The following is a 12,790-nucleotide window of genomic DNA, read 5'->3' as shown; positions in this document are numbered from 1 at the left end:
AAATCATTAGCCATGTTCCCTGTCAGAGAACAACATCTCTTTCCTTTGCAATGACAAATCTTTATTGACATTTCAGTTCAGTGCATTTTAGTCCTGTTCAGTTTCGCTTTTATCTTCAAATAGTGAGTTTTAAATAATGTGGCTAAAATGATGTTGGCTTGTGTACAACTTGATTTATCCTCTGACTGCAAATTTCTGTGCCCTGTCAGACCTAGTTGAGTGCTTTCACCATGTTTCTAACAATTGCTTTAGGTAGTAGAAGGTTATGTCAGCCAACTACAGCAAAACCAAGGCTATCAAAATAACCAAAGATATAATAAACTGTAAAAAAAAATTAAAATTAAAATTAAAAAAAACACTGCTTCCCGTGTCAGGGGGAATACATGAAACTGGGATTTTTAGGTAGTTTTGGAAAGACAAAATTCAACAGTGCCATCGGTACAGACTTTGACAATACCTCTGATAACTTAGAATTGTTATTTGATTCCAATGAGATTCATTATCAACTGTAGCCCCCTTACTGAGCATTGTGTCTAAAGGTAACTGGACATCCAAAATCCAGAGTCCCCCATTTGGGAGACTTGAAGACATGCATAACAATAACAGAGCCCCCAGTGCACTGATTATGAAAGAATATGGTCATATTATATGTCAAATTAAACAGCAGAAGCTGGGCTACAACGTGTAAAAAACCATGTTTATATGACCCAAACACAGCCCAAACACTACTCAAACAAACAACTACACATCAAACTTCATAAAGCACCTCTGTGTGGACCCAGTCGCCACATTTCTGGCTCGTATACTACTGTACATTATGCAAAACACATCAGCGACCTCTCATCTGAACGTAAACATCGGGGCGTTCCCCAACAACCGCGGCTAACACAGCAGCTAGCAGCAGCACGGCAGAGGGAGAAGACAACAACCAGCAAAGTCGAGCAAAAACAGACACTGCGTGGCCAAAACATGGTCGTACATTTGCTCTTACCTTTGCTGTTTTGCCGTGAAAAGGTTGTGTTATGGGTAAATCCACAATATTTCCAGTTGAACTCTGCCTAGTGTTTACATCTGAATCAGCCGGGCCGAAATCCGACGGCTCTAGGACCCTGTACGGAAGCCTGCACGGAGCGCACACAACCCGACACAACCCCACGTTGGCCTGCACAAAGATATTCAATAAATGGAAAGATACTCCATGAGCGGCTGCTCCAATGATATGAAATGGTATACACTTCCTGTCTCTCTAAATGGGCGTGGCCAACCGTCACCCCACCTCGTCTGTGAACGTGTGTGTGGATTTATACAATCTGTAGGTAGATGAAAGTGAGATATTTATATTTTCTTATGATAACATTAAATATTTACACTACTAACAGTAATATTTAGCATGCCAAAAATAATTTAAATCATTTTCACGGGAGTTCGCGGCCGTTTGTTTGACGTTGCCTAGGAGATCTGTGCCAAATCTCGCGAGAGTGTGTCGTAGAGACAGAGACAGGTCTTGAACAAAGTGGATTTTCTCCGGATCTCTCCGTCTGAAAATTACCATTTTGGTGTCAAACTGTTCAGAAGAGATGTGGCTTGTGAAAAATGAGTCCAAAATTTGCTTCAGTGACCGTGGGGAGAAAGGCCCGATCATAATCGGTGTTCACATTAAATTGTCCCATAGGAATCAATACACTCCAAACTGCCTCTGGTCTCTCTAAAGGGGCGTGGCCGTGCAGAAGCCCACGTGACATGCATACAGGAAGCTGACTCGTCATGAAAGGTCTTGGTTTATAAACCGTCTTTGGCCTGCACGTGGATCTGCTGATCTGATTGGTTCATGGCTGTCACATGGCTGCCAGTGCGGCCAATCACATCGACCTGGGTCTAGCGTCATTCCTCTCTCTCTATTGGTCAGAATGAGCCGCCAATCACTCGAATCGACCAATGCGCTGCAGAGATAGAGGCTGAAAGCCAAACCCACCCAAATAAGCTGCAGAGTGCAGCAAGGCGCAGAGACACTGAATCCACTATGTTAGTTATTTACAATCGGTTCCAGTAGATTCATTTTCAGTTAGTTTATCCAAATTGTGTGAAAATAAAGATTAAACAATAGTTTATAGTAGCAGGTGGTTCCAAGCTGTGCCAAAAATGGACATTTTGGAAAGTTCGCCTGGATATTTTGTAGTAAAATCTCAATAATTTTGTCCTGCTTCAATTAATCAGAATCAACCACTGCAGAGACAATGTTCACATGTTGTACAATGATTTTATAGAGAGTTTGAGCTTCATCAGCATTATTCTAAAGGGCACTCATCAAAAATATGATTTTTTTTTAGGCGAATATTAATTTTATTAATTTTTTTCTGTGTGTCATCTTCATTTACTCTTTACCAGTAACAGATATACTGAAATTTACACATCTCAGCAATTCCTCATTTTTTCTCCTTTACTATGACACCAAAAGTATTCAAATAGACCTTGTGGTTGCAGAGATATACTCATTTTAGTATGGATATGCAATTTTCGAGAAAAGGCCTAAAAAATAGGCTTGAGTGCCTGTCGCCTCAGTCATTGGTACAGTATGTGTTTATTTACAGAATCATTCTCGGTGTCACTTGAAAACTTTGGTTACTCTGAAATGTGTAGTTCCCAATGTACGAACTGAACTGGGCAAGAAAGCATTTAGGTTACTGGCACCTAATGCTTGGAATAAATTACAATCTGAACCTCAACTTCAAGCCCTTGTTACATTGAACGAATTTAAAGTTCTGGTGAAATCATTGCAGTCTACCTTGTCTGTGTGCAATTAGTTAGTTAGTTTAGTGAGCAAGTTTTAATGTTGTTTACTGTTTTGAATGTAACTATGTGGCTGCCCACTTGGCCAGGTCTTCCTTGAAAAGAGATCTTTGATCGCAATGGGACTAACCTGGCTAAAAATTCGGTCTTAATTCAGACCCTTTGGATGTGTAGAGCTCTGAAGCTGATCTTTGTGTACTCAGTCTTTAGGACTCAGACTCTGCTCAGGTCATGAGGACTTGACTCAGACTCTTTAGTGACTCAGAGATGGACTCAAACTCCAACACTTAACTCAGGACTGAATTTTAGTGACTAGTGAGCAGGATTTTCACTGCACCTCACCACTGAAGGAAACAATCCTCACAATCAAAGTTGAATGCAACACAATAGCAGACGTAGAGTAAATGTAATCTGACTGTTAAAATAATGAAAACGGAAACAAATCTACCACCACAGAGCTCTGCGACCTGTTTTTGACACAAATAGGTCAAACCTCTTCATGTGTCTTTCAACAACCATTGGGATCTTTCAGTGTTCTTCTGTGGCCACCACTGAGCTCCACTGTCATGCTTTATTTATCCCTTTGCTGCTGCACTGTAATGGAAATATAAAAGGGTGCATTGATTAGTGTTTAAGGATCAGGCTTTAATAGATTAAAAGCCCCCAGCTCTGAGAGAAGCACTCACTCACACACACTTGTGCATAAAGGCAAGTTTGTACACACACCAATAAGCTGATCTATGAGCGGATATGGGAAGAGATAGACAGAGCAACAACACACATGTGCAGGCAGCAGCTCCCTGCACAAAGACCAGGGTGGACACACACACAAATACTGACACTTACAGCCAGCAGCGCCAGAGGCAGAGCCCCGACCCTTTCAACAGCCTCAATGTAGTTATTAAAAAAATAAATGAACAAATATGAAATATAGAACACAAATATCTCCCATAAAGGATGTAGATTTTGACATGTTATTATCATAAGCAGAAGAACTAATGCTCACTACTGATAGGAAATTCATGCATTTTTAACAAAGTGCATTATTCGGTCCCAGAGTTATGAACATTTTCTACACACAGGTCTCAATTTATTTAAATAGGTAAATAAATTAATGAGGGTGGCAGTGTTTGAGCAACCCATTGCTGGACAAAATATGCAGCAACTGAAAAATAGTAACTGTTGGGGGAAAATGCAAAAAAAATCCAGATTTACCGTTGTTTACCGGCCATTTTGGTCAAATGTGCTCCGGCAACAGTTAACACAACTGTATCCTGAGGAGATAAAAGTAAAGTTGTTGCAAAATGATGTTTTTAAACTATAAACTTACTATTTTACCTGTTTTAATGAAAAACTCACTTACATTTTTGAATCATTTTGGTGTGGAAAAACCTAAAACTCAAAATGGGTTTCTTTTTACAGAGAATTTCACTCCCCACATTCCTTGGCATTTTTCTTGTGTGCAATGACAGTTTTCATGTCTAAACTCAGCCCGACCTGTTCAACATGTCCCCTTTCATTCTCTCTAATCTGTTCACCTCTTGCTCCTCTCTGACCTTAATCACACCACTGGCTTTAATGGCTTTTGGCTTCAATGTGTTCGCCATTTTTTCTCTCTCCACTCTGATCACAGTTGTCGGTTGATAGTTCTTCCTAATCTCAGATTTCCCCCTCTTCTCTCCTCCATCCCTCCCATCGCTTCTTGTCTTCCTTTCCTATGTTTGACCACAATCATGTTTGCTGTTGGCCTCTGCCAGGTCTATCTAATCCTCTCAATACCTCCTCTCTTCTGCCACCTCCCCTCTAGTCCCAATCATGCCTGATGGTGTCCTTCAGTAAAACTGCTCCATAATTGAATCCCCTGTGTTCCTCGACTTTTCCTGCTCTTCTTTTCTGACCACAATCTCTTTTGTTGTTAGCCTCCCCCTAACCTCTCCTGTCTTCTTTACAGTCCTCTTGTTTCTTTTAATCCCTCTCTGAAGTCACAGCCTCTCCCTCTATCCTGTAAGGTCTTCAGTGTCTCTTGTATTCCCTTATTCTGCCTCAGGCACGACCATTCTTTCATGTTGTTAGACCCAATCGTTCCTGTCACCTCTCCCTCATGAAGTGGCCGCAGCCTTGTCTGCTGTTAGCAACACCTGCCTCCCCGTGCTTCTCTTCTCTGGTTGCCAGCTTCTCTCCCTGACAGTCACGCAGCTCTTCGCTCTCCTCGCGTGCTGCTTTGCCTCTTGTGGATGTCACCTGGTAGTTTTGCAATGTGGTTGTCACACAGTTTCTTTTTCCATTCCCTCTGGGTTCCTCATCTCCATTGGAACACTTAGATCTAACAACCTCAGCATAACCAGCAGTGGATATCAATACCCTATTAATACAATATACAATAAAAAAGAAATGCAAAAGGAAAAATCTAAAAGAAAAAAACCCATAAAAAAATACTTTTTTTGAACAAAAGTGGTGGACAGTTAGGAAAAACAGCACCTAGAGGATCAAAGCTTATCACTCTGCTGTAATTTAAATGATTCATGTATACATCAAACTGTAAATGTCTTCTCCTCACAGCAGTACAGAAATGCATTTCTTCAAAGGAGCTGGTGATCGCAGGAATAACTGATGACAGCACAGAATGTAAGCCGCCTCATGCTGCATTCGTGTGCGAATAGACTGATCATAAATGTGGTCAAACGGGGAAGGGTCAGAGATGTGGTCATTTCTGACAGCTACAAAGAATTCCAACAACCCCAGGGCAAAATATTTGAAAAGCTACACACAGAGCTGGCGGATACATCTATATCAAATCCAATATTTTCACTAATGCAATTGATTCAAGCAATTTCAAAGCTGCTATATACGATTCTATTAGTATTAGTATGAATGTTTCTGCACACTTAACATCATTTTAAACTGTTTAATCGTGTGTTGAATCATCTTCTAAATGAAAAAAATTGAGTATTAAATTGTGAGCTAAAAAAAAAAGAAAAGGCCTTGCAGTTTAGACATATATAATTTTCCTATACCTCTTTAAGGAATGGCAAATGCTTCTCTCACAATTTTCATCATATCCCTGCACAGCACACTTATTGCACTATATTGTACTGTCGCCCTGAGGCACATTCACTCCACTCTGCTTATCCCCACGGTATACTTATATATAGTATGCATGTGTCTGAGAAAATTATTTTTATACATTAGATGTAAGCACTTTATATGTCAGAATGCAAATAAGTGTGTCTGTGCATGTGAATAAACTTTATGCAAATTGAGCCAAACTTGCAGTTCTTCAAATGGCCACTAGAGTCCGATTCCAACAGTGATTCAATCCCCAAAGACTGATGTCCGGCTGTTCAATGAAGCCTTGGCTTTTTTGGAATAGTCAGATTTAAGGCGGAGTCGCACATTGACAAGATGGCAGTAGCAGAGAAGTGTTTAACAGACGGTGGACCGCCTGCTGACTAAAATTGAAGTTCTTTTTTTCACACAGCCATCAATGGTTTCTCCATTTCCCTCCCTTCATCCCTCATTTACTTTGATCAGAAAGTTTGAGGTAGTCATTGCCTGGGCTGCAGAAATGCTACAGGGGATGAATGGGGATCTGTCTACAGATGAAAATAAAACGAAGCTTAGCACATACACACACAAACATGCACTGAAAGGGAGACTGACGGACCCTGGCTTATGAGGACACATACAGAGTAGTACACAAATAGGACAACACAAATAACAAGTTCTAAAACGATCAAGCAACCAAGAGTCACAAACACAGACTTTTCTATAAACATTTCTCAACTTTCTATAAGCTTGAGGTTGGCGGGCATGTAATGAGTTGTGGCATTAGAGAGTGATTTAATATCTGCATGTATCTCTGCATTTAAAAATGTACAAAGAAAGCACAAGAGTTCTCTTGGATTACAGAAATAATTACACACCAAGTCCCCCTCAGAGCCAGATCTTCCAGCTCGGGGTGCAGTGAGGAAACAGTCGTAAAACGCGGAGCTCTGAAATGCATGTGAAGCCGCTTAATTGGGGCCAGATCTTAACAAAATCTTGTCATGTTTTCACACCCTTAGGTGCATTTAGATAAAAGCACACAGCAAGTGGCATATCTAACTAAAAAGAGAGGGAGAGAGAGGGAGAGAGGATAGACAGAGAGAGCGAGCTGTGCGTTGCCAGAGAGGAGCGCTGGCTTTCTCATGTCTTTGCTGCCTTTTTGGAGGCTTGTTGAGTACAAAGCTCTCGCCCGCATATGTTTCACAGAAGCATGTAATATGTCTCTGTTGATGCATGTTCAAACACAGATATGCTTACCAAAATCTCCCATTTATTTATTCCCTTCCTTAATACTCTAGACTCCCTCTCTCTCTCTCTCTGTCTCACTTCCCCTCTCTCCCTGGCTTGAAAAGCATTTTGTCAAATCTCAGTCCAGCATCGAATCTGCTTATTAAATTCAAATTCCCTTGTGCCCCTCCCACCCCCCTTCTCTTATTAAAAGTGATTAGGTTTAGCTCTTGTTACTAAAGTTCTGAATATCTGAAAGTCAAAGATTTAGTTAAGAACTGAAAACATCTTTTATTAATTGAGAGGGTGATTAAAAGATTGTTTTTGATGACGCATACTACTAGCCATCATACTAGCCGTTCCTAATATGATTTATGTGATGTTTCTCATAGCAACAAGTGATAATAGCAACTTGTTGGACCCCGGTAACGTTACCTGCGTGTCTTCCATGTTGCTCTTTAGTTTCAAGCTGAGAGAAGTCTTTGACTCCGTCTCCATCCATCCCTCCCTCCCTCCCTGTCTACACCTCCCACCCCCACCCCTCTCATCTCCACACCGGCTTCCAATTTGTAGCCTTTGTGTATGTTACAGCGGCGAGATTCACAGCATCCCCGACCCCTCCTCCCGCCCCCCCACCCTGCTCTGATCAGACCCGCACTCGGACATCTGTCTGAGGATGTTTACCCAGGCAGTAAGCATGTTAGGGGAAATATTATCCTAGTTTTACCTTACCTTTCTTCTGTCCGAAGTATAAACACCAGCATTGAGAGGTGGGGATGGGAGGGGCGAGGCGAGGAGGAGGGAAAAAACAAAGGAGTGTAGAAGAGGTGAGGCGGAGTGGATGCAAGGGTGTAATGGTGCGTTCGCACATATGGATACAAAGAGCCTGTAGTTGTGGTTGCGTTGTGATGAGCGTGTCGTTTACATGCCGGACAGTTTATTTTCTGATGCAGCCGCACACTCATGAAGCTGGAGATCTGTTTGTTTCGCTAACTCATCAAAGACACAGCACATAGGATCATTTAAAGTTTAGGAAAAAAAAAAAAGTTTAAAGTTCCTTTGTGTAATGGAGTGTAGCAGCCAGCCAAGTCTCATTCACCGTTCACCATGAACAGCCCTTTTTGTGTGTGTGTGTGTCCGTATGTGTGAACGATGTGTGTAAGAGCGGGAGCAAAAGGAGGGTGACGGACGGGCAAGAGGGAATGGTGAAGATGAGCAAGGGAGGGAAAGAAAAGGAGAAGTAAATGGATTGGAGAAGTTCCTGAATACAGAGGGAAAGAGAGGGGGAGAAGTTGAAAGGGTGATGAAAGAAGGAGAAGAGGCAGAGAAACTGAGAAAAAGGGAGAATAAGGAGAATGAAAGGGGAGAAAAGAAAAGAAGTTCAGAGGTGTATAAAGCAGTTTTCTATTAAAACGTCACAGAATAACACTTTAAGACTTTTAAACAACCCTGACATAGTGAAAGTAAACTAGCATGAATCATTGGTTTTATCATGTATTCACTGGTACTACCACATGCCTTTGTTCAGTTTGTTTATATGCCTGCTTCAGCCTCTTTCTCTGCCATCATAGACCCTCTCATACGATTTAAGAGCCAATTTTCCAAATAAAGGACTTTTTACTCCTCAAGAATAAAACAATAACCTTTTTTTTCTCCCTCTACAGAGAATCCATTCCGCTCCTTAAGCAGAGATAAAGTCATAATAAGAGGAAAACTTCTAATTTCAGGATCAATGTCCAAGAAGTCTAGACGGCTTTTTATAGTTTGCTGAAAATCAATATAGAGTTAACATGCATGTATGTCTGGTGCCTGGCATACAGGCATGCACAGACGGGCACACAGATGCTTACCATGCACACACACACAGTCACACACACATGCACAGTTCTTTCTTTATCTCACTCTCTCCCTCACATACACACACACTCTCTCTCTCTCTCTCTCTCTCATACACACACAGGCCTCTTCCCGTCTGGTGTTGCTTCCAGCCTAAAACCAAACCATGTGTGGGAGCGATCCTGTGCTGGCCTAAACTGTATGCCCTGTTGGTACTGGGTCCCTCCACAAGTAAAAAAAGAAAAGAAAAAAAGAGGGAGAGACTGGAAAGACATTTCCAGCCCGCCTCTCTGCTCCTTGCCTGTCTTATCTCTGAACCTGTCTTCAGTGTTGTTCCTCTCTCTGTGCTTTTGACAGTCCCTGACTCTGCTTGTCCGTCTCTCCGTCCTGTCTTCCCTCCTCTCTACTCACCTTGTGCCTGTTTTGCTTGTTAATCATCACTGACTCTCTCCCTCTTCCTCTCTGCCCTCGTCTGTGTCATTGTTATTTGTAGCCCTTTCTCAGTATGCCTGCCTGTCTTGCTGTCTTTCCTCCTCCCTTGAACTATTTCTGTCAGTCTTTTCTATTTGCAACCCCCCACCTCCCCCCACCCCTCCAACCTTTCCCATCTCTCCCTCCCCGTTCCACCACCAACTAGGCATGAAAACGGTGCTCCATTAGCAGTGCCTGGGCTAAGCCCAGTCTGACACACACTGCTTTGATCAGCCGTGAGCTGGGCTAAACACCCTGCTAAACTCCCAGTCTGAGGAAGAGGAGGGGAGGGGAGGGGGGGCTGTTGAGGGGGAGCAAAGTAGCGAGAGATGGGAGAAATGTGATGGAGGGAAATACACAAAGTGAAGAGAGGAGCTCGATTTCCTGTTGTCTCACAGAATATGTTCTCCCACCATTCTTGTCATTAACTACATTTCACTTTTTTCATTCACTACCTTTCCCTCCACAGCATCCAGGCAGCCTTGAAAACACATTACTGACAACCTGTGCAGGTGCACAACACAACTCACAGACCCTCTGAGAACGAGAGTGAAAGCAAACAAGTGGAAACACAATCTGATCAGATGTCTGTGGGCTCAGAGGCCACCCAGCACATCTTTGCAGCATCTTTTCTCACACACCAACTTGATTCTGGTTGTTAAATATATATTTGTTGTTACATATTGTGCTCGTTCAAACACACATACACACACACACATTGTGAAGGAGGGAAAAGAGTAAGAGGCAAAAAGACAAGTCCAGAGAGCAGAGGATATATGGAGACCAGGCCTCCATAACTGACAACAGTTGAAAAAAAAAAAAAAGAGGCAGAGCTTTGAGGGAGGCAGATACTAAACCAGCAGCAGCAAAGGGACAAAAAGCTCTCGTCTCTTTCTCCCAAGGAGTGAAGAGAAAAGGGATTTCCGCTCACTGCTAATCAATCAGGCTGTGATAATGGCTCCCATGCCTAGCTGTCGACTGGAGGGGTCAAGGCATCTTGTGACCCGGCGCCCAGGGCCTAGGGGCCAAAGCTCCTCTCAGAATAGCACCCCAGGACGGACTCCCCGGGCTAATTGTCCGAGCCAGTGTCAGCCTTTTCAATGCCCCCCCACCACCACCACTACCACCACTACCCCTGCTGCCCCCTCCCCTCCACAGCCCTCACACTTACCCCCCACCCCTCCTTCCACTTTCTCCTTCATTCCTCTCTCTTCCCCCCCTCCCCTCCCCTCCTTCTCTCTTCACAACTCTGCGATCCTCTCTCTTTCTATTGCAACTGAGGAATCCACTATGTATACCAGCATGTACCAGCGTGGGGGGATTGGAGAGGAGAGAGGAAGAAGAGGAGGAGGAGGAGGGGGTGGATAGAGATAGACAGAGAGGAGTTGGATGAAGAAAAAAAAGAGCATGTAGCAGACAGGGAGAAAAGTTAATGAAAAGACAGAGGCTAGGGAGGTTAGTGAGAAGTGGGAGAGATCAGCGGCGGCTGCAGCAGCAGCAATGGGCAGAGAGGGGAAGTGAGGAGCGAGGCAGCAGGACAGAGAGGGACAGGCTGAATACTTGGACAGAGACGATAAGAAGAGAAGAGATAGCGAGACTGTCCTCGTCCCTCCCAACCCATCACTCATACCAGTGGAACAGAGTGCTGTGACGGGTCTATCCCCTTCCATCTGCATATCAATAGGTTTCTATTAATCACAGCCAGAGCAAGCGTGTGTCTCAGGGAGTCCGCTCAACATCAGCGCCGCTGCTGACCACCACAATGCAGCCAGCATACAAAACACACACACACACACACACCAAAAAAATAAATAAATAAAGACAGTGTGGACATGGACACACACTCTTTCACTTTCTCACACACACACACACACACACACACACACACACACAGGAGAAAGAACAAGAGTCCGAAGCAAACCCCACTCCAGCTCTGCGCAATGGCATTCCTTTCATTCCAAGTGCACGCTGCTAATTAATAGCATTAGATCCCACAGACAGAGGGACAGATTGATGGAGAGGTATCCCCATGTTGCACTAGCACCACTCTCTTCTGTCACACTTTCTTTCAGCTATCCCTCCTTCCTTCCTTCTTTTTTTGCTTTTTTTTGGTCACAATTCCTTCCATCCAACTCTCTTTCCCTCCCTCAGTCCCTGTCAGGTCCTGGTCAAGCAGCGCTGAAGAAGAGCAAAGTCCAGAAAATTCAAATTTGAAAAAAAAAAAAGAAGAAGAAAAAGAAAATGAATGGGCTACTCACTGTGAACCTCCTCTTTCTTTTCTGTATTTCAGTTTTTTTTTCCTGATATGTCACTTCTTATCCTCTTCTCCACTGTAGCAAGGGGAAGCGGTGTGTATCCCGGTGTGTGCGTGTGTAGTGTCAGTCCGATAGAGGACAGTTGCCGCCTGCGTGCATGAGCATGTGTGTGTGTGCGTGCATGAAAGAGAGAGGGAGAGAGAGAACGTGTGCCTCTGTCTCTGCGTCTCGCACTGCTCTGAGTGAGCAAGCTGAGGCTGTTTTAAACAGGCTGCTCTCCCCATGTGACCAGCCCAGCCACAGGCAGGAATACATTACTGAGACACACACTCTCTCTCTCTCTCTCTCTCTCCCCCTTCTCTCTCTCTCTCTCTCTTGCCCATACACACACCGTGTCCATAGTGCACCCCCTAGCCACCACTCAGGGTAGTGGAGGGAACAGCCCACACACATAAAGGAAGCACGTACGTACACCCACACATGCACACACAGATGAACATAGCATGCACACACACACACACACACACACACACAACAAGCAGGATGAAATATAGCAACAATGAGGGCTCAGACATACACTCTTATGTTGGGGTTAGTCGCTGCATGTCGCTGCCAAATGTGAAGAGCATCCAAGTCATACAAAAAAAGAAAGAAAGGTTGTAAGTTAGAAAAGTCTAACACAATTAGACATGATTCATCCAATTAAATGTTTCTCAATGTGTTTGACTTTTGCAGCTTTACTGTGGCACTGCTTCACACCTGGAGGCACTGACCTTTTCAGTAATGGAAACCTTTTAAAGCTGACCTTCTGTTGCAGGGCTGATACAGTTGCATTATAGCTATTACACCTGGAGGAACAACAATAGAAAACACAACATATGAAGTGTTTCAAGTGAAATATATAGCAGTGGCCACAAAGTAAAGTAAGCAAACAGAAAACAGACGAACAAACAAAAAAAGACTGTGTCTATTCTGAAATATTCAAAGCTGTTGCATAATATGACAGTGTGAAATGAGGCCATGACAGACATCCTGGAGATAGATCAGTGGGGTTAGGGTCAGGCTATACACAACACCTTAGATGTACCATTATTCTTTATATCTAATGCAACCAGTGCAGTATTCAGACCGCATAGCATACCAGTTTATGGTTGATCTGCTCCTGACAC

The 12,790-nt window shown here is 43.3% G+C and overlaps 1 protein-coding gene across 2 annotated transcripts in view; it reads right to left on the bottom strand.

Moving 5' to 3' along the window:
- The window catches only part of cntfr (ciliary neurotrophic factor receptor), a 256,798-nt gene extending 244,937 nt beyond the window's left edge, over positions 1-11,861 (bottom strand). The window contains exon 1 of one of the 2 annotated variants that reach the window (XM_085793841.1): positions 11,625-11,861. The gene's annotated coding sequence lies outside the window, so the exon portion shown is untranslated. The remainder of the gene's footprint in view (positions 1-11,624) is intronic. The other variant, XM_085793840.1, reaches the window with a different exon arrangement.
- Positions 11,862-12,790: the final 929 nt, after the last annotated feature.

This window comes from Trachurus japonicus, chromosome 12 (assembly GCF_045865225.1).
Source record: "Trachurus japonicus isolate A0001 chromosome 12, Traja_1.0".
NCBI classification, from domain to species: domain Eukaryota; kingdom Metazoa; phylum Chordata; class Actinopteri; order Carangiformes; family Carangidae; genus Trachurus; species Trachurus japonicus.
The sequence above is the reverse complement of the archived record's forward strand: the minus strand, read 5'-3'. Positions and strand labels throughout refer to the sequence as shown.